The 22,545-nt window shown below is 44.0% G+C and overlaps 1 protein-coding gene across 3 annotated transcripts in view; it reads right to left on the minus strand.

Moving 5' to 3' along the window:
- ZNF518B (zinc finger protein 518B) overlaps positions 1 to 22,545 on the minus strand; it is a 73,255-nt gene that overhangs the window by 25,171 nt on the left and 25,539 nt on the right. The window contains exon 3 of one of the 3 annotated variants that reach the window (XR_009048808.1): positions 3,742 to 4,230. The exons of the other annotated variants lie outside the window; for them this stretch is intronic. The gene's annotated coding sequence lies outside the window, so the exon portion shown is untranslated. Of the gene's footprint in view, positions 1 to 3,741; positions 4,231 to 22,545 lie in introns of those variants that run through there. 3 annotated transcript variants of the gene reach the window in all.

Genomic DNA, 22,545 nt, shown 5'->3' on the forward strand with positions numbered 1-22,545 from the left:
CTGCGAGCCAATCCTTGCATCTCCTCATATCCAGAAAAGCACTAAATCCCTTCGTGGTGATGTCTGCTCCTCGTGACGAGCAGAAACCCTGAACAAAAATATGTCTGATACATGTACTCCTCCTTCACCAAGATGACATATATACTGACCCCCCCCCCCCCCCCCACCTCTTTGGAACAGTTTCTCAGAGCTATCTGGGATGCTGTCTTCCGGGCTGCCGTCCTCATTTTGTCCCAAATAAAACGTAACTTGCGGCTCTCATGTTGTGCTTTTTTTTTTTTTTAAGGTCAACAACATCAGTAGTTTAGTGGATAGGAGAGCTTACATGTCTGAAGAAAGGTCTTGGAGCGACACACCACAATGTATGGCAGAAGGTGGGCAGGATATGGTAGAAGTCTTCACTGAGGACCGGGGTGGGGGGCGGGGGAGGGAATTACCGGTTATAGGGGAACTGACATCAGGTGGGCTCATTAGTTACCAAGGAAACCAGCAGATGGGCATGCGCCTCCCCGCCCCTTTGATAAGAACTGTCACTAGCTGGGGCCTGGGGTAAGGACTTAGGAAGATCAGTCGTGACTAGCGTGTAGGGGAAGCAGGCACTGGTCGGGCAGGGGATGTACAGAGAGCAAGAGAACAGCCATCTTGAGTGGCCTGAGCCTACATTTAGATAAATATTTAAGGTTATTTTTCCTCTTAATTTTTGCTTTAAACAGTTCTATGCATTTTAAGCGATTTCACTTTCTCACAAGGCTGCCTGTTTCTGTGATACATACGATTAGTATAGAAAAAAAGGATGGTGGGGAATGAATGGACCTATATTTACAAGATTTTTACATATTTTGTGAAGTGGTACGATAGCAACTCTGAGTGTGAAAAGTCAAGGATGGATATCATAACTCCCAGATGAACAATTTAAAATGAAAAAAAAAAAAAAACACACCAATAGATAGTCCATTTCATAAAGGGAGCCATCAGACTTTCAAAAATAACTCTTGAAATTAGCTACTATGACAGGACTGGACTTCTCCCTGGCTTTGCTGGGTTTCTTCTGTTTATGTCCACCCACTGTCATCAGACTGCCTTCAGAACAGGTGTTTTGAGATACTTTGACCACACAGAACACACAGGTTTTTTTTTTTTGTTTGTTTTCCCCTACCTCTACTATCTTTAATATTCCTTCAGTTTGTGAGCAGATAGGGTAGGTGGCCTCCCAGAGGAAAAGAACCGGTTATAGCTTTTTGACATGAGAAGCCATTTTTGGCTTAAGCCATTTTGTGACCTAAGCCGGGCCACAATGCCTGTCCTTGAACAGGTCTCAGTAATAAAGATCTTAAGGGAACAAAAGAACAAATAACTGTTAACAGGCAAGAGAAGTAACAATAGCAAAGATAATGAATCAGTTGTAAAGACCCCCACTTCCGCTTTGCTGGTTAAAATTAGTCTGAAGCACTTTCTTGAGTTGTTTTCCAGAAATTAACCTACCCCACCCCCATCCCACCCCCCAACCACCAGACCAACTGGAACCTCAGAGGTGATGATGTTGACCTTTTCTGACCTTCGTGACTTCAACTAAAGCTTGGACTCTGTCGATGTTTGCCCCAATGTTATGCTGAATTCTTCTCTGCTCAAGCCCTTTCATGAACACACATGTGCCCTTAGCTTAAAACTTTCCCAGTTTTGCTGTTGGGGAGACACTGCTTTGGGAAAGATTCCCGGTGTTCTCCTTACTTGCTGGGGTATTCCTCCCCCCCAATATTTGGCTTGGTTGTGTCTTTTGGCTCAACCCCCACCAAGAGGCGAACCCACTTTTCAGGTAACAAATTTATATAAGTGAACATGAAACTGTGAGCCAGAAGACCTGGGTTCTGATCCTCTGCCAGCAGCTTTTGGATCGTGACTTTCCCATTGAACTTGTCCTGGGTGAGTTTCCTCGTCACTTCTGTGAAGCTAATCCACGTTTCCGTCAGCTCTCAGGATTGCTGTCAGAATATAGTGGCACTACTTACAATTGTTGATAGTTTACAAAGTACCTCTAAGAAGCTCTGAGGGGTCTGAGAGAATTTAGAACTGATTAGATTCCTTTTTTCTATATGCTGTATCCAGAGCCTAGGATTTTCTTTTGACTAATTGAGCACTGCCATCTTGTGTGTAATTGCAGGAAATAGCAGGGATTGTATTCCCAAAAAGAAGGTCCTTTAAAAACATTGTCAAAACCATTGTCTTTTCGTTCTTATCTCCTTAACCTCATTTTCCAAAGGAAGAGACTCGGGTTATCAAAGAGGAAGTCAAAAATAGCCTTTCACAGGCCACTAAGACTGACTTGAAAGCGTGGCACTAAACTTTAAAGGTCAAATAGCATTTGAATAGTCCTCCCTTTCACGGAGGGATGACCTGATGGAGCAGGGGTGGAAGGAGGGAGACCAATGGAGTCCTGGAAGGCAAGGTGGTAGTTCGGAGCTCAGTCTCAGTGACTGGGCTGGGGCATTCCTGAGCTTGGCCACTTCCCAGCTGGGCGCTGATGTTGGGTCCCCTCCTGTATAAAAGTGGGATAATAATGGTACCAGCCTCTAATCCTCCCAGAAACCCATGTACTGTTTGTAGTGCAACAGCTGTCACAGTAAGTATGTGATGAGTACTGGCTGTTATCATGATTTTGCCCTTTAGACTAGGGAGAAGTAAAGGAAGTTAACTAAATTCACCAGCACCTTTGGAATCAACTCCATGTTTGCCCCATTCTCCTAAAGAGATTTGTGGCAAAGAAGTGAAGGAAGTGACAGGATTCCTCCAGAAAAGGCAGGGTGTAAACAGAGAGCACAATACCAATAGCTACCCGTTACTGAGAATTTACTACGCACTCGTAAATTCTGCATAGCGTTGATCCATGTGTGTTACACGTATTCACTCATTTAGTCTTTTTTAAAATTAATTAATTTACTGGCTGCGTTGGGTCTTCGATACTGCACAGGGACTTTCTCTAGTTGCAGTGAGCGGGGGCTGCTCTTCGTTGCGGTGCACAGGCTTCTCAGTGTGGTTACTTCTCTTGTTGTGGAGCACAGGCTCTAGGCGCATGGGCTTCAGTAGTTGTGGTACGTGGGCTCAATAGTCGTGGCTCAGGGGCTCTAGAGCACAGGCTCAGTAGTTGTGGCGCATAGGCTTAGTTGCTCCATGGCGAACCCTTGTCTCCTGCATTGGCAGGTGGATTCTTAACCACCGCGCCATCAGGGAAGTCCCTCATTTAATCTTTTAAATTTTTTTCCCAGCTTTATTGAGGTATGATTAACAAATAAATATTATATGTACTTAGGTTGCATAATGTAATATTTTTAAGGTGTACCGCATGTTTAATATATATACATTGGGAAATGATTACTGCAATCAAGTTTACATCCATCATCTCATATACCTCTTTTTCTGTGTGGTGAGGACTCTTGAGATTTACTTTCGTAGCAAATCTTAAGTATACGGTATTTTTATACAGTATTCTGTCTTATTTCAGTTATAATAATATTCTCCAGGTTTACCCATGTTATTGTAAACAGAAGGATATCCTTCTTATGGCTGAATAGTATTCTATTATATATGTGTATGTATATATACATGTGTGTGTGTGTGTGTATCACACACTCACATACTGCATTTTCTTTATCCATTCATGTGTCGAAGGACACTTGGGTGGTTTCTATATCTTGGCTGTTGACCAAAAACTTATTCACAACCTAAAAGTTGAGAGTTATGTTTTATTTGGCAGGAATTTTTAGGATTTCCAGCCCAGGAGGCAGCATCTCAAGTAACCCTGAGAGAACTGCCCTGAGGAGGGGAGGTAGGGGAGCCAGGTTATATACAAGTTTGGCAACAAAGGGCAGGTAGTCTGAATGTCAAAAGATTATTGTAAATTAAAGACAACCAGATATCCCAAGTTAAGGAATTTAGCACTTTTCTATGTATGGGAAGATGCAAGATTCTGGGCTCACTGAAACCATTCCTTTGATATGCACCTCAGCTACTGGGGCCAGTATCCTGTTTTCACGTCCTGAGTTTCCTCAGGGCTCACCATGGGGAGTGGCTGCAGTCTGCTGGCTGCTAGATGGTAGGTATTCTTTGTTTTCTTCCTGAGTTCCCTCAGGGCTCACCAGCCCACCATCCACTGTGGCCGCAATCACTGATGATCTGACATCCTTTGTTTACTGATATGGCAGGCAATATTCCATTTATCAGCCATCTGTATATTTTCTTTGAAAAAGAGAAAAATGCGTTCAGGTCTTCTGCCCATTTTTAACTGGATTTAGTTTTTTTTGTTGTTGTTGAGCCATATAAGTTTCTTATATATTTTGGATATTAGCCCCTTAGATATTTGGCTGTGTTCAGTAGGAAAAGCATGGAGTAACCTTTAGTGATGTACCTACTAGAGTTCCCAGATAAAATATAGGATATTCAATTAAATTTGAATTTCAGATAAAATGCTACTTTTTCATTGCACGTTCCAGATAGTGTATAGAATATACGTATACTAAAAAAACTAACTGGGCATCTGTATTTTTACTTAGTAAATCTAGAAATCCTAAGGAGTTCATTCCAGGAGCACAGTTTTGATGCAAAGAAGCCAAAGACCTCAAATCACTGTGTATTGATAGATTTCCTCCAAATCTGCATAGAGTTTAACATGGAGAGAACTCCAGTAGTCATAGTAATGGCTTCCCCTCCGCAGGAGGTGTGTTTAGTTTCCAGTAGTTCATATGGCACTTGAAATCTGGGGCAAGGTCCCATGGATTTATAGCCTAGTCTTGTCATTCTTTAGCCGCACAACCTTGAATATCTGTGGCCTCTGTGCTCATTTTCTCATATATAAAACGGGAATGCTAATAGTTCCCACCTCATGGAATTTCTATAAAGATCAAATGAAAATCTCTAGTGAATGCACAAAAGATAGAGAGAAAGGAATGGAAGCATGGGGGGAGGGGGAAGATCACCAGATCACAAAGGAAGGCAAAGAGAGGAAGAAAGGAACAAAGGAACTACAAACAAAGTGATTAGAAAAGAGTTAACAAAACAGCAGTAGTAAGTCCTGATTTCAGACGCAGGCAGCAGTAAGTGGCAGCTTGCAGAAGGCAGCAGCCGGCAGTAGCTGGAAGCAAGATCTTAATTCTTAGTTCCCAGACCGGGAGTCCTAACCATTGGACCGCAGGGGCCAGTGGCCAGGGCCTGGGTCCCTAGTTCTTGCCTGCCTTCTCAAGCGTGCATTCAGGCGAGGAGGCAGAAGGTAAAGAGAAAAGTGAACAGGTTTATTGGAAAAGCAAAGTACACGCGGAAAGCCGCACGGGCAAGCTGAGGGTGAGAGCCCCCAGAGTCGCGCCTTTGGGGAGTTTAAATTCTTTATAAAGGGAGGGTCCTCTGGGTCTTTGTCTTCTTCTTGGCCAATCATATCGTTTTGACCCCAGGGTTAATTTGCCTCTGGACCCTCCCCTGGGTGCGCACGCACCCCTCAATTAAGGTGGATCATATCGCAAAGGCCTCTGGGAGGGAGATAGCAAGACTTATTATGGTCTGGCATCCCCTGCCTTTTTGACCCCATGAAGGATTTTATGCATGCGTAGTGCCTCCCTTGTCCCAAAGATGGGGAGGGTATGACCTCTTGATCTCTTCACAGGATTTAGGCCCTCTCTGTCCCTGCCATAAAAGTGTCCAAATGTCCAGTTATTTACCCTATTTCTGTTGCTGTTGTCTTATATCGAGGTGCAGATCTCAAAATATAGGTAGGAGTCTGGGCGTAAATATGTAATCCAGAGTCCAGTTGTCTCTTGCCTTAGGAAATGTAAACAGGGGGCTGGTAATGGATGTCCAGCTGGAGCTCATCTTCTTCTCACCCCAGGGGTGTGAACAGGCCAGCTGTAAATGCCTAGCCTGAGGCCCATCTCTCTCCTACCTCAGTCCTTATATAGCAATAGTTACTGGAAATGTAAATTGAAAGACACAGAGTGGCTGAATGAACAAAAAGCAAGATCCAAATATACGCTGTCTACAAGAGGCTCACTTTAAGGACACACATTGGCTGACAGTGAAGGGATAGAGAAAGGTATTTTCATACAAATAGTAACCAAAAGAGAGCAGGGGTGGCTATTGTAGATAAGAGATAAAGAAGGTCATTATATAATGATAAAGGGGTCGGTTCACCAAGCGGATGTAACAATTGTGAATATTTATGTATTATGCAGTGGACTTTCTGAGGACTTAAGCAAGGGAGGTGGCCTCTCAGATAGCTCTGAAGGACTACTCCTTAAAGGTAAGCGAGAGGCCAGGTAAGGGATATATGGAAGTTTTTGCTATAAAAATAGGTAGTCTGGGACTTCCTAGGTGGCGCAGTGGTTAAGAATCCACCTGCCAGTGCAGGGGATAGGGGTTCAATCCCTGCTCCAGGAAGATCCCACATGCCGCGGAGCAACTAAGCCCGTTTGCCACAACTATTGAGCCTGCTTCTAGAGTCCGTGAACCACAACTATTGAGCCCATGTGCTGCAACTGCTGAAGCCCGCATGCCTAGAGCCCATGCTTCGCAACAAGAGAAGCCACCTCGAGCCCACGCACCACAATGAAGAGTATCCCCTGCTCGCCGCAACTTGAGAAAGCCCGTGAGCTGCAATGAAGACCCAATGCAGCCAGTAAGTAAGTAAATAAATAAATGTATAAAAAAACAAAATAGGTAGTCTGAACATCAAAGCCAGATGTTAAAGAAAGCCAGATCTCTCGTGAAGTTAGCACTTTTCTATGTATGGGAAGATGCAAGAGTCTGGGCTCCTTGAAATCATTCCTTGATGCGTGTTTAGCTATCTAGGGCCAGTATCCTGGGCTCTCCCATCCTGAGTCCCCATTGGGGGCAGGAGGGTGGGTGGCGGCTGCAGTGGGGGATAGCTTGGTGGCAGGCAGCCCGTTTGTCTCCATCCTGAGTTCCCTCTGGCTCACCCTAGGGGCCGGAGGTTGTGGCTGCTTGCTGTAGCATTCTCTGTTTGCTGACGTGGGCAGGTAGCATTTTCACCCACAGGGTCAACAGGTAAATTCACATTAGATCTGCTCCTGGAACATGGTAAACGCGCAGTAAGTGGTTGCTGTTACATTATCAGATCAGCAGTAGAATCGCTAGGAATACAGTTCATGACACTCCGGGGTTCCCCTGTGGATCAGACCAGCCACCCTCCGGAAGGCCCCGCCTGGCATCACACCTCGCCGGAGTCTTCCTCTCCATGGCCTGCTTCCCAAACCCCTTTTTCAGTTTCTTTTGGGAGTACGTCTTCAATAAATGACTGACACACAAATCCTCATCGCAGGGTCTGATTCTGGGGAATCGGAAGTGTCTTAGTGGGTCGGCTATGTTAAAATACCATAGACTGGGTGACTTATAAACAACAGACATTTATTTTTCACAGCTCTGCAGGCAGGAAGTCTGAGATCAGGGTGCCACCGTGGTCAGGTGATGTCCCTCTTCTTGGTTGCAGACTTCTTTTTGTGTCTTCACTTAGAAGAAGGGGGCTAGGGAGTTCTGTGGGGTCTCTTTCTTATGGAAATAATCCCAATAATGAGGGCTCTGCCACCATGACCTGAGCACCACCCCAAAGCCCCACCTCTTCATATCATCACCTGGGGGATTAGTATGTCAACACATGACTTTGGAGGGAGGAGACACAAATATTCAGACCACAGCATGAACCAAGGCACTTCCTATGCTCCTTCTCTACGTGGTTTCCCATGTCGAAGCCAACACCCACCCACCCCCTTTCTTCTTCTCCTCCTTCTACTCCTCCTCTTCCTCCTCCTCCTCGTCTTTCTCCTCCTCCACGGCAAGGGGTAGGAGCTGGAAAGGCAATAGAGCCCTGCCTTTCTGTGCAGTTCCCATTCCTGAAGTGGTCAAGTCCACACCTCACATTCCCTGTGCGTATGCATGGCAGTTTCATAAAAAGAAATCTTAGTTTTCAAGGACTGACTCTTTCCGAGAGGATCCCTTGCTGGCCATAAGATCTACGGGTGACTTCATAAACCTTTCTTGCAGACACTTATAGAATTCTTACAAGTGGAAGTTTCTTAAAGGTGTCATGCTTTGGGAATCAAGAAACCTAAGGTCTAGACCTGATTTATCGAGGGCTCATGGTATGACTTTGAGGCCCACAGAGGTGTAAGTGACTTGACCAATTTTTATATCTGCAAAGTTAGGGCTTTGGGGCTCATATACTCCTTTGAGAATCCAAGGAAAGTTATGAAACCTCTTCCCAGAAGAGAAGCCCATCGCGCACAAATGTAATTTTGTATTAAATTCCAAGGGTTTCTAGATCCCACTGAAATCCACCACTAGATCCCTTACAAGATGATTTCTAATAATCTTTTTTTTTTTTTTTTAATGTATTTGGCTGTGCCAGGTCTTAGTTGCAGCATGTGGGATCTAGTTCCCTGATCAGGGATCGGATCCAGGACTCCCTACATTGGGAGCATGGAATCTTAACCACAGGACCACCAGGGAAGTCCCTCTAATGATCTTATCAGCTCTCATACACTATATTTCTTGGTTTTCTCAACTTTGTAACAAAACCACTTAATCAAGGACAGATAGCAAATATTTGAGTAAGTATAAATTCTTTTGAGGCAAGAGTGGTTGAAACTGGTTTTAATTTGATTTTTTTTAATGGAGTAAAGACATGACTTACTGCCAAGAAGAAAGTGTGCATTTAAAAGTGAAACCCTCCCAGTTTCCAAGGAGAAAACATCTGGAAACCGTGTACATCTTTGGACCTCTGGGCCTCGGTAGGGAATCTGTACTCTTTTGAGTGGAATGGATTTGGGAGCCTCATAACTGCATATTCCAATTCCCAACTCCACAACTGGTCAGATTTGTGTCTGGCCACAGACAAAACAAATAGCTCAGATTTACATTCTTCCTTCTCTTTCAGAAGGCCTTCCAACACCCCTGGGCTGGGAGGTGGGGCTGCTTCTGAATTACCTGGGACCATGGGCTATATCATCAGACTCACTCTCGCATCTGAGCTCCTTGAGGGCTGAGAAGGTGTCTCTATTTTTGCATCTCCAGTCCCTAACAATTTTCGAATTGAGTTGAATAGAAATGTTAGTTATTTTCTTCCTCAGCCTGTGACAGGGAGCATTAGAACCCAGCAACAACCACATTCATTTCCTTGGATCCTTTGTTTGCTACGTATCAGTTATTTTTCCAATACACATAATTTAGAGCTATTATGCCTGTCTGCTTCTATCCTGTTAGGCTCGACAGGTGACATATGGGGAGAGACAGGGCTTGTGAATATGGAGGAACAGAATTAACTCTACAGACATTCCCTTTCCTTCCAACAAAAGCAGCTCTTTTCTCATTGCTCATGACCTTGGAATGATGGCTTGTGAGCAGGGAATCAACATCTTTTATTACACCATATTTACCACGCCCAGCCAAAGAGTCTAAAGCTTTCTGCAAACACGCGCATCTAGGGGAATGTTCACAACAGGCTCCTGCCAGCCTCTCTGCCTTGCAGCCCCTCTCTAACCCTCAGCAAACGGAGGGTCAAACCACAGTTTCTAGGTGAGAACAACGTATCGAATTACTGACTTGGAACTAGAATGCCCAGGGAAGAAGGCTTGCGAGCTCAGTTTGTTTCATGAATCAAACCTCTGAAATCCGCTTGGCTTTTGTAAAGAGGAAAGCAGCAAGTTTGGAAATGAGTTTGAATGTCTGTCTATCTCCTTTATAAATGAATAAACCAGGACTCGGGCAGGTTAAATAACCTTCCCAGGGTCACCCACCTAATACGTGTTAATATTTATTTCCCGTAAGGGCTGTTGGGAGGAGAAAAATACACAAGGCGTATACAACGTCTAACAGAGTGCTGGCTCGCAGAAGCACCTAGCACCTTTTTGAACACCTAGGAACTGGAAAGATCAGTCCTACAATGTCCCTGATAGTTCCCTCTTCCCCTAAGACGGATGTCCGGCCACTCTTACCCCCATTTCTCACATTATCACACCTAGAAGGGAGTTTCTGCTCTATTTCCCCGAAGTGTATGAGGGACACCTCCAGCTCTTCCACTTGACTTTCATCCTTGCCCAGAGGAGGAAGAGAGGCAGCCCTGTCGTGTTTAGGGTAAGAACTAAGCGTGCTTGGTCAGCATCTTAACATGCTTGCTTTCCTGACTCACCTTGCCCACGGGACGCATGCCTTCTGCTTCCTCTTGCTGGGCCCTTATAAGGACAGAGTGATGCATATAAGGACAAGAAGACCGTATGCATTCAGGAGGGTCGGGGGCTGGGGCTCAGGTCCCTGTATCAGGTTAAACATCAGGAGGCCCGTTGTGACCACACATATGAACTACGGTCTCCCATCTAGTGATGTCAGTGGTGAAGCTGGTGTGTTTCACACCATCTGGCTGACTTTTGTGTTGTCTTTCAGTTTGTTTCAAATTTGGGAGTGGATAAAAGAGTTTTAGGAAGGCCAATTAATAACACTAAAATCTTGACTCAAAATCCCCTCAAAGCCAGGGACTTTGAGAAGCAAATCCTGGTGGCTGGGAATGTAATGAGTAAGACGCTTTGGGCTTAGCCAGGGTGTAAGACCTTAGATTTTAATACAATAGCAGCTGGTGGGACAGAGAGTTTATTTCTCCACTGCTCACAAGTGAGCAGCTGTTTTTATTGGATCAACTCATTGCCCAGGGTTTTGATCCGGGACTGGCATTTGAGTCAATAGTGAGCTTCCCTGTGTGTGGTCGCAACTCATTCCTGGAGGCAATAAGCATGCCCTGCGTGACTCCACTGTGAGCAGCAGACTCTTGGGAGCTTCCGTTTGGTGTTCTCTGGAATTTGCCCCACATGCCTGATCCTTTTGCTGATTTTGTTTTGTATCTCTTTGCTGCAATACATCTTTTTTTAAAATTAACTTATTTTTATTTATTGGCTGCATTGGGTCTTCGTTGCTGCACACAAGCTTTCTCTAGTTGCAGTGAGCGGGGGCTACTCTTCACTGCAGTGTGCTGGCTCCTCATTGCGGTGGCTTCTCTTGTTGTGCAGCACGGGCTCTAGGCATGTGGGCTCCAGTAGTTGTGGCACATGGGCTCAACAGTTGTGGCGCATGGGCTTAGCTGCTCCTCTGCATGTGGGATCTTCCTGGAGCAGGGAGCGAACCCATATGCTCTGCATTGGTAGGTGGATTCTTAACCACTGTGCCACCAGGGAAGTCCTTCAATACATCTTGACCATGTTACAACTATTTGTCAAACTGCATGTATATATATCTACATATATAGATATAGAAATAGAGATATATAATTTTATAGATAGAGAATTATATATATATATGTATGTATATTTAGAGAGAGAGAGGTACAACTGTATGTCAGTGAACCTGTGGTCTTGGACAAACCTGACATGGGTGGAGACTTGAAGGAGAACTTGGAAGGGAAAAGGAAAAGCAGGAAAAAAACTGATTTGGAGAAGCTAGGGAAAAGGAGGGTTTTAAGAAAATTGAAATGATTAATTTTCAAATGCTGCTCAGCAACACTAAACTTAAAATGCAGCTCTTACTGTCGTTTATCCAGAGCTGAATCAGACAACCTGGCCAGAAGGCGGGGTGGTGAACATCCCCAAACCGAGGCACGGGAGTACATACTGTCTGTTTATTTAAAGTCCAGATTTGGGGCTTCCTAGTGGCGCAGTGGTTAAGAATCCGCCTGCCAATGCAGGGGACACGGGTTCCATCTCCACTCCAAGAAGATCCCATGTGCCACGGAGCAACGAAGCCCGTGCGCCACAACTATTGAGCCTGTGTTCTAGAGCCACTGAGCCCATGTGCTGCAACTACTGAAACCCACGCACCTAGAGCCCGTGCTCCACAACAAGAGGAGCCTGCGCACCGCAATGAAGAGTAGCGCCCGCTCACCACAACTAGAGAAACCCCACGCAGAGCAACGAAGACCCAACAGAGCCAACAAATAAATAAATAAATAAAAAAGATGTATTGATAGAAGATTCAATAAAATTTCATGTTAATTAAAAAAAAATAAAGTCCAGATTTGTAGACTGAAAGTTTCAAGGATACCAGAGAAACTGCACACATGCTGTGCACAGATGCACTGTCAACTGAATTGTGTTCCCAGCCCCTTGCTGGGTTAGGGTGGGCCCTAAATCCGTCACAAGGGATGTCCTTAGGAGAAGAAGGAAATTTGGACACAGAGACACAGACACAGTGGCTGTGCGAAGACTGAAGCATAGATTGTAGCCATGAATCTACAAGCCAAGGAACCCCAGGGTTTCCTGGCCACCACCAGAAGCTGGAAGAGACAGGAAGGATTCTTCTCTGGGGCTCTTCCAAAACAGACTGGTTTTGGATTTTTAGCTTCCAGCACTGTGAGAGAATGTATTTCTGTTGTTCTAAGCCATTCAGTTTGTGGCACTATGTTATGGCAGCCCTGGGAAACTAACATATACACAAGTACACACTCACATGGAATCACCGTATGAAGTACCTGATAGGAATTTTATCTTTAAGGTTTTAAGTGCCTGATTATTTTTATTTTGGTTTGCCATCTATGAAAGAGCTGTAAGTCAAAAAGACGCAGAAACACTCAAAGAGGGGTTGCAGTTCAAGCAAATGAAACATTAGGCAAAGAACTTGACCATTGAGTGAATGAGATATAGATTGATCTCTCACTATAGCCCAAGGAGGCTCCAGGTCAGCTTGGGGGAAACCGGCCTGCCCCAGTTTTAGCCAGTCCCCATACAAAAGCCAAATAGGGGTTCAGATACACATGTGCAAATGTTTAAAAGTTATTTACTTAATAATTTGTTAGCTCGATGGATGTGTTCTATCCTCCTACTTTGACAAGTATACCTTCATAACAAGAAAATTTAAAAATATGTGAAAAGTTCTGGCTTTATATGACTGCCAGCAAAATAACAAAGAGAGCCAAGTTTAATTATGCTCGTACGTCTATATTTCTGCTGATAAGCTGGCCGTGTTTAGATGTGTGATAAACATAAACATGACATACGTGATTAAGTAGTGTTCCATACTATTTGTCTTGCCTTCAACTCAATTAAATTGCTAGTTATGCTTTCATAATCATGATTCTCACATACTTCGTATTCTGTTGACTGAAATGACCTACTCATATTAAAACAAATGTAAAAAAAAAGAATTTTCCCAATTTTCAAATAAAGTTTAAAAATATTAATCATCGGAAATAGAAATGACAGCAAAAATATACAAATTGGACCTAATCAAACTTACAACTTTTGTACAGCAAAGGAAAATGTAAACAAAATGAAAAGGCAACCTACGGAAAAGGAGAAAATATTTGCAAACGATGCGACCAACAGGGCTTAATTTCCAAAATATAAAAACAGTTCATACAACTCAATAACAGAAAAACAAACAATCCAATCAAAAAAAGGGCACAAGACCTAGGTAGACATTTCTCCAGAGAAGGCATACGGATGGCCAGCAGGCACATGGTAACCTGCTCATCATTGCTAATAATTAGAGAAACGCAAATCACAACCACAATAAGGTACCACCTCACACTGGTCAGGATGGCCATCACTTAAAAGTCTACAACTAATAAATGCTGGAGAGGGTGTGGAGAAAAGGGAACACTCTTACACTGCTGATGGGAATGAAAATTTGTGCAACCACTTTGGAGAACAGTATGGAGGCTCTCTAAAAAACTAAAACTAGAGCTACCATATGATCCAGTAATCCCACTCCTGGGCATATATCTGGAGAAAACTATAATTTGAAAAGATACATGCACCTCAGTGTTCATTGCAGCACTATTTGCAATAGCCAGGACATGGAAGCAACCTAAGTGTCCATCGACAGAGGACTGGATAAAGAAGATGTGGTACATACATCACAGTAGAATATTACTCAGCCATAAAAAAGAATGAAATAATGCCATTTGCAGCAAATGGATGGACCTGGAGATTATCATACTAAGTGAAGTAAATCAAGAGAAAGACAAATACCATATGATATCACTTACATGTGGAATGTAAAATATGGCACAAACGAACTTATCTACAAAACAGAAACAGACTCACAGACATAGAGAACAGACTTGTGGTTGCTGGGGTGGGGGGAGGGAAGCGAAGGATTGGGAGTTTGGGATTAGCAGATGTAAGCTATTATATAGGATGGATAAACAAGGTCCTACTGTAGAGCACAGGGAGCTATATTCAATATCCTGTGATAAACCATCATGGAAATGTGTATGTATAACTGAGCACTTTGCGGTACAGCAGAAATTAACACAAACTTGTAAATCAACTGTACTTCAATAAAATTTTAAAAAATAAAAATATTATAAAAGTAAATGGAATAGAAAAATATTTATAAATATAAAATTGTAAGTTATTTAAATGCAGAAAAATATTTAATTTAAAATTATAATTGATACACAATTTTTTTTTTAAGAAAATAAAACTACCCGCCAATCTAATATTCAACACCCATTTAGTCACCAAAGCATAGCATATGTACTGTGCTTCACACATGTCTCGTTTAGATCCATATATACAAAAGTACAGGAGCAAAATGGATTGTTTAATGTTGGGAAATATTTCTCAGGCACTGTGTGTAACTCTAAATGCCATGGTAATTTGTGAATACCTCTGGGACCACATGCCTAATGAGAGGCAGTAAAATGGATGTTCTACAATCCTATAAACTGGCTGGTTGTTATGAAAGAAGTTACAACATTTCTGCTTTCTGAGCAGAAGGGTTAGCTAAGTCATCTAAGCACATCCACAGCGCAGAGCATCCACATCCTCTCCAGCAGTCTCTGAAGCGGCGCAGCCCACAGACCTGGCATTCAGACCTGCCAGCCTCCATTCTTGGAACATAAGCAGGAGATGAGGAGACTTCCCGGCCGCCTGAGCGGTGCTGCTCAGAATGGATGTCGAGAGTTAACGGGTTACCTTGTGCCAGCTCAGGTCCCAAGTGACTGAGGTTCCCACATGTTCTCTGAGTCAATTCACGCACATTGTGTGTTTGGTATTTGAGGCTCCCCAAAGTCCAGGTCCTAGGGAAGGGGCCCTCATGTGTGGTTCTGAAGGTGGTCCTGGTGGGGTTGGAAGGATTTGCGGGCCCGCAGGAGAGGAACCAGGTGGGTGGGTGCTGGCTTGCCATTGCCCAGATGTCCTGGCCTGGGGTAGGAAGGAAGGGATGGAGAAAAGGTCTTCACTGTTGTTCACTTCAGGCTCCAGGTGTGAGTGAGAGGTCGTTTCATCTGAATGCATGCCTCTCCAGAACCACAGGCAGCCTGGTCAACACATCTTACCCGGGTTTGAGACCTCTTGTGTGAGGGTTCCAGGGTGATTCTGTATCCCGAGACCAGCTGGTAATTTAGTCCACACCAGGAGCCATGCCGGGACAGTAAAAAATAATTCCTTGTCCTTACAAGAAGACTTTTTTGGCCTTACTGTTTCTTTAAAGCAAAACTCAGTGCTTCAGGGCTTCCCTGATGGCGCAGTGGTAAAGAATCCGCCTGCCAATGCAGGGGACACGGGTTTGAGCCCAGAGCTGGGAAGATCCCACATGCCGCGGAGCAACTAAGCCCACATAACTACTGAGCCCGAGTGCCACAAATACTGAAGCCTGCATGCCTGGAGCGGGCTGTAACAAGAGAAGCCACCACAATGGGAAGCCTGAGCGCCGCAACGAAGAGTAGTCCCTGCTCACCACAGCTAGAGAAAGCCCGTGCACAGCATCGAAGGCCCGATGCAGCCAATTAATTAATTCATTAATTAACAAAACAAAACAAAACTCAGTGCTTCAGTGCCTGACAAGGACCCCCTCAACTCCAGGCTGCTTGAGTAAGAATTGATATTTCACCGACATTTTTGTGGTAAAGAGGGAAAAAGTTTACAGTCTAAGTAACATGACAAACTTCATGCAAACACGCTTTTAAGTCTTTCTATTCTTTCTCCCCAAATTCACTTCCAAATCAGCCATCCTACCCCTTCCTTCACAGGAAGCCCTCCTCCCCTCCCCTCCTCCAATCCTCTTCCCTTCTCCTGGTCTCACCATAACCCCTTCAATGTAAAGCAGTTCGTATCCTCTTAGCTCAGGTTTGCATCTCCCCAGCCATCACCCTGCCTGGCACACACAGGAATGTCCCTGAGGTTCACTGTCTTTAGAAGATAGGGATTGGGGTAAATAAAGAAGGGGCTCTCGGACAGGCTCCCAGGACGTGCATGTTCTAGTTGAGGTGAATTCTCAATCCTTCCACCTTTCACCTAATACAGACTATGAAGCACAAAGCCGGAGCAGGAGATAACGGGGCTCCAGGTTGGGAGTAGGCTCTCACCCAGAGAAGAATGAAGTTAAAATAGTGGCATCCGTATTCCCAGCCCATTTTTTCAAACTCATCTTTCTCCTCATGCTCACATGTGTTCTGGAGTCCGTGGCTCACAGGGGTACCTGAGAAATGATGCTTGGATCACCCTAAGAGGTTAGACCACACTAACTGATCTCTATCACCCAACAACTTTCTCCAAGAGCTTACTACTTGGTTTGGTTTTCGAGCTAATTCTCCCCCAGTCTGCATTTCTTTATAGAGAAGAACAGGCGAGGAAAAGTGTTTTGAGGGCTAGAGGTGAGGAAAGGAGGTTTATCCATGGAATGTTAGCATCTCTCCAGCCACACTGCAGTGGAAGCTCCATCTAGAGCTGGATGACTCTGGAGAAGGTTCTAATTCCTTCCTGGCAGCTGAGATGGCCTCCAGTGTGAAATATGCTTCAATATCAATGTTTTTATTGCATCAGGTATTTTTATCTCAAATGATCGGACATTAAGATCTGGAAATAAACGTGCTTTAAGACAATGTTGATTCACAGAAAATCATTATCAAAAAAATAAATCCACCCGCTAGCAGCCGAGTAGAATACTGTCTGTTTTTCAAACATGTAATCCCTTTTCCAGCACTGGGCATTTTTCATTTTCATGCTGTTTCTGCTGTCTAGAATGTTCCTCACAAACTCTACCCTTTGTTACAATTCATTTCAGCCCTTTGAAATATCTTCTCAGCCCTTCCTTCTCATTCCTGGGGAAAACTGTTTCCACATTCCTCCACTCATCCGGAGATAAGAAGAGAGTAGTTTCTCTCTCTTTTTTTTGGTCATGCCACACACCTTGTGGGAACTTAATTCCTTCAGCAGGGATAGAACTCGGGCCCAGAGTAGTGAAAACATGAAGTCCCAACCACTGGACCTGCAGGGAATTCCCGAGGGTGGGTTCTCTCTCTGCGCGTCCTTCGGTCAGTCCCGTTTCTGCAGCTGACCTACATGTTGGCGACCCGCTCTCGAATTGCCTTCCATTGAAGCTTGCACAAGGTGTGCACATCAGTATCTGCCCCTAAGGACTCTCAAAAATTGGTAAAAAAATAACATGATGGCAAAGGAGTCCCCTTTGGGGAAACACTGGATAAATACTGTTTGTTGAATGAATAAGTGAATTGCCAACTCTCTGCCATTGCGATTTTGCAGCAGCCGCTGTCCCTCCTGCAGAGCCCTCCGCCCACTAACCCGCCTGCCTCAACCAGGTGCTAAGTGCTCAGGCCGTGGCTCAGACCTCAGTCCTCAGTCCTCGTGTGGCCAGAGACTCCCAGTATAAGTCCGGGCCAGGATAGTGAAGAAAAGTGAAAGAGTATCAACAATGTGGAGAAAAGGAAACTCTCCTGCACTGTTGGTGGGAATGTAAGTTGGTACAGCCACTATGGAAAACAGCTTGGAGTTTCCTTAAAAAACTGAAAATAGAACTACCATATGATCCAGTAATCCCTCTACTGGGCATATACCCAGAGAAAACCATAATCCAAAAAGAAACATGTATCGTAATGTTCATTGTAGCACTATTTACAATAGCCAGGACATGGAAGCAACCTAAATGCCCATCAACAGATGAATGGATAAAGAAGATGTGGCATATATATACAATGGAATATTACTCAGCCATAAAAAGGAATGAAATGGAGCTATATGTAATGAGGTGGATAGACCTAGAGACTATCATACAGAGTGAAGTAAGCCAGAAAGTGAAAAACAAATATTGTATGCTAACTCATATATACAGAATCTAAAAAAAAAAAAAATAGTACTGATGAACCCAGTGACAAGACAAGAATAAGGATGCAGATGCAGAGAATGAACTAGAGGACACGAGGTTGAGGGGGCGGGGGGTGAAGGGGAAGCTGGGACGAAGTGAGAGAGTAGCATGGACATATATATACTACCAACTGTAAAATAGATAGCCAGTGGGAAGTTGCTGTATAACAAAGGGAGATCAACTCGATGATGGGTTATGCTTTAGTGGGCTGGGAAGGGGAGGGTGGGGGGGAGTCAAGGGAGGGAGGGAATATGGGGATACATGTATAAATACAGCTGATTGACTTTGGTGTACCTCAAAAACTGGTACAAGAGTGTAAAGCAATTATATTCCAATAAAGAGCTTACAAGAAAACCAAATTTTAACTTAACGTGTTGGAAATGTCTAATGAGCTGTTGGAGGGATTAACAAAAAGAGTGGTTTTATTTAGCGTTGCTCTTCATGCTCTGAGAATAATACCTACAAAATCCTTGAGTGCCTCCAAATGCACTTTCCCCTGTCAATTTATTTTTTATTTATTTGTTTTTTAAATATTTTATTTATTCATTTGTTTGCACCGAGTCTTAGTGGCGGCATGCATATGGGATCTAGTTCCCAGACCAGAGATCGAACCCAGGTCCCCTGCATTGGCAGCTCAGAGTCTTAACCACTGCACCACCAGGGAAGTCCCTCTCCTATAAATGTAAACAAGAACAAAAACAGGATACTGAGAGAATTGACAAACGGACCCCAAATCACACAGTGGAACCATATTTGGAAAATACAAGCTAATGGAGATATAAAGTGTAAAAATAGGCTAAAAGAGGAATTAAACTGTGTCAAGGATCTTGGGGACAAGCATATCCAGTTCCTCATATTACAGATGAAATATTAAAGAGTGAGGATGAGGAAAGGACTTGTAAAAGTTAAACAGCTCTTAGTATGAGAGCTGGGAAGAAACCCATCACAGTGGGTAGACCAAAAGGAGGACATAATTGCCTTAGATTCCATTCCCCATGGGCACAAACACAGTCTCACTAATAAGCCCAAGTAATGACAGTGCCTCATCCAGTTAACACAGCACAGAGGTTTGAAATGAAAACCTTCAAGTGGCTCTTTAGCCGCCTGGCCTTGCATCCATGGTTAGCTCGCCTGGACCACGTTAATTAGAACTCTGTAGAGAGTGGTATTACAGAGCTGATGTCTGGAGCAAGGTTTACTCCCATGGTGAAATTTTTCCTTCTTGTCAAAAGGGAAAACCCATGGGGGGGGACTCGAGGGGGGCGGAGTCAAGGAAGGGAGGGAATACGGGGATATGTGTATAAAGACAGATGACTGAACTTGGTGTACCCCCAAAAAATTAATAAATAAATAAAATAAAACCCCAAAAAAAAACAAAAAAAAAAAGGGAAAACCCAGAAGGCAGTTCCTTCTCTGGAACCAGAGGAGGTGGAGGAAGAAGACGCGGGACCCTTGGAGAGAGGTGACGGTACCAGAAAGGAGCCAGGGGGCCATCCTTTATACTGCAGCTAAACCTGACTCAGGTCACGCAGTTCATAAGCCACTAATCTTTCTGAAACACATCACATTGCTATTTTACAGCTAACAAAACAGTAGCTCATAGAGTTTTGCCAAGTGCCTGGGAAATGATGGAGGGAGTGGCCAGAAGATCACTCTCCCCTGTGTATTGATCTATTGGTGGGATCAGGGCCCTGCCTGGGTTTCCTGGCTCCTGCTGCAGTGCTCTTTCTTCTAGGAGGTTATGTGGCAGTGAAAAAAAAATGTGATTCGTGAGCAATACACCAAAGGATACTTTCGGGGAAAAGGATAAAGAGGAGATGACCCTCTCTATAAATTTATTCATTGGGTGGCAACAACCAATAAGATGCAAAGGAAGCGGCCTTAGGAGTCTGGCCCTTGAGGTTCCTGTTTTGGGAATGGTGCTCTCACTCTAGGTATCTGTGTACCTCGCTTGCTTGCTTTTTTTTCAGATCTCTGTTCAAATGTAACCTCTGTGGAGGGGCTTTCCCTGAACACCATATATAGAATAATTCACACTCTTCTCCCTGATCCTGCTGCAAACATTACCCTGTTCTAATTTCGGGTGGAGAGCTGCTAGGAAGAAGGACAGATGAAGTAAACGAATCAATGCATGTGTTGTCCATATCTGCCCACAGGATGAGGGCACCATGCGGGTGTGAACTTCTGTTTCCTTCACCCCTGCATCCTCAGCTTAGCAATGCTTGGGGCTTCGTAGGCGCTCAATAAGCAGTCTTGAATAAATGAAAGAATGGATGAAAATTGAAATCGGTTCATGGGATTTAGAGACTTTAGAGACTTTAGCAGGGCTGGGGGTGTGCATCAGGATGGATTCTGGCAGGAAACAGATGGCATATTTAAGAGTATGACGGAGGAGGCTTGAATAAGGAGCTGGAAGGTGGTGACTACCAGAACTCAGTGGGAGGTACTGTTGCAGGCGGGGCCTCCAACAGACTTGAACTTTAAGACCTCAGTCCCTTCTAAGGCCTTGGAGAGTGAGGCTGGCAATGTATTCCACATGGTCATATGCTTTTGTAAACTTTTCAAAAGTGAGATATTTAAATCACAGTTGGCTAAGACCTCTGCCTCTTTCTACTAGGACTTTGGCTTCATCACATTTCCCTTCCTGTTGGGTGGAGTATTTTAAATCTAGCTAAGGAGATGTTGAATCTAGTGTACGTTTAATTTGTGAATTGCATACATATATCTCACCAAACCCAGTCACTTCCACGAACGGTGTTTATAAGCATTGACATATAGAAATGGCCTCCAGGAGAACTCCTGGCACTTGCGGTGATAACTCACCCAGGTGTTGTGACACAAAGTCGCAAGACCATGGGCTATATTGCCATCAGAATGTGTCCTGTGGATGGACCCTTGCCACCAGAAGCAGGTGGGCGGTGAAAGGGACAGAGGAAATTGGAAATGTACAAAGCCAGACGCTAGTCTGTGAAGATTCTTCCAGCCAACAGACGTGTAAAATTATAAGCAAGGGTTCAGTTTGCATTGACCCTCTGGTCTAAACGGAAATATTCTCCTATCAGAAATAAATTCTATTTTGCTCTAGTCCCATTAAACAAAAAAAGAGTTTGCATGTTAATAATGCATTGATGACAATATTCAAACAGCTTTAAAATAAGATCAAAGTATTTTTCTGTTTTTTTTTTTCTATTGAAAATATTATGCAGTTACTGAAACTTCATGATAATAAAGAGAAGGCAGATGAAAACTTACAGAAAAGGTATTGTGGAGGTATGTGTATGTCGACTGAAAAAAATACACAGCCTAAAAGTTGAGAATTATGTTTTATTTGGTGGGAAATATTGAGGACTTCCACCAGGAATACAGTCTGTCAGATAGCTCTGAGGGACTGCTCTGAAGAGGTAAGAGAGGAGCCAGGATATATAGGAGTTTTGCAACAAAAAACAGGTAATCGGAACATCAGATTACTGTTAATTTGAGAAAAACCAGATATCACAAGTTAATGAATCTATCACTTTTGTGTGTATGGGAAGATGCAAGAGTCTGGGCTTGCGGAAGTCATTCCTTTGACATGCACCTCAGCTTTCTGGGGCCAGTATCCTGCTTTTCTCCATCCTGAATCGCCTCAGGGTGCACAGTAGGGGGTGGTGGCTGCAGGCTTGTTGGCTGCAACATCCCTTGTTTACTGATAAGGCAGGCAATATTTTTAATCCATATATAGACTTTTTGAAATCTGTTATTTTTAAGATTTTTTTTTTAGGATTTGAATATTGTAATTTCTCATTCTAAAAAGATAATCATTTTATACCTAATTTCATATTCTTTTCTTAAGGAGCGTCTAAAATTTGCATAAATTTCTTCCCTACAAAACTAGTTCTGCCCTTGGCTGTGGCTTGGGGTAAAGTACTATAGGCACTTCGAAAGGGGAACTTGGCAGTGAGGGAGCTAGAGGCATATATACACTGACCTCTTTATTCTGCAACCCAAATGCAAGCCAGAGGGTAAGGAAGCCCAGTTATTTCCATCCATAGAGCTCAGCCCCTCTGGACACAGAGCAGGCTGGTGGAGGGGCAAACGGAACATTTCCAGAACAATGGGAAACCTCGCATTGTGTATGAGCGCTATTCTAGCGCAAGACCCTTCCTGGCAGTCTTCCTCTGCGCCCACCTTCCACTCACTCCTCCCCATTGGAAAAGGAATGACTTAGGCAGTGCGTGGGTTTGGGAGAAGGAATCCAGCGAGGGGGAAGGGGTCGGCATCTCTGGGTTCTCCTTCACTGGTACCTGCCTGCCTACAGAGGGGCGTGTCCTGTGTGCTCTCAGGCTAAGACGCCCGCAGTTACCAGCTCTGCCAGTGGATGGCAGGGGTCTGCCTAATCCGAGGGCGACACAGCAGAAAGCTCACCTG

The sequence above is a fragment of the Hippopotamus amphibius genome, chromosome 13, assembly GCF_030028045.1.
Source record: "Hippopotamus amphibius kiboko isolate mHipAmp2 chromosome 13, mHipAmp2.hap2, whole genome shotgun sequence".
Classification (NCBI taxonomy): Eukaryota; Metazoa; Chordata; class Mammalia; order Artiodactyla; family Hippopotamidae; genus Hippopotamus; species Hippopotamus amphibius.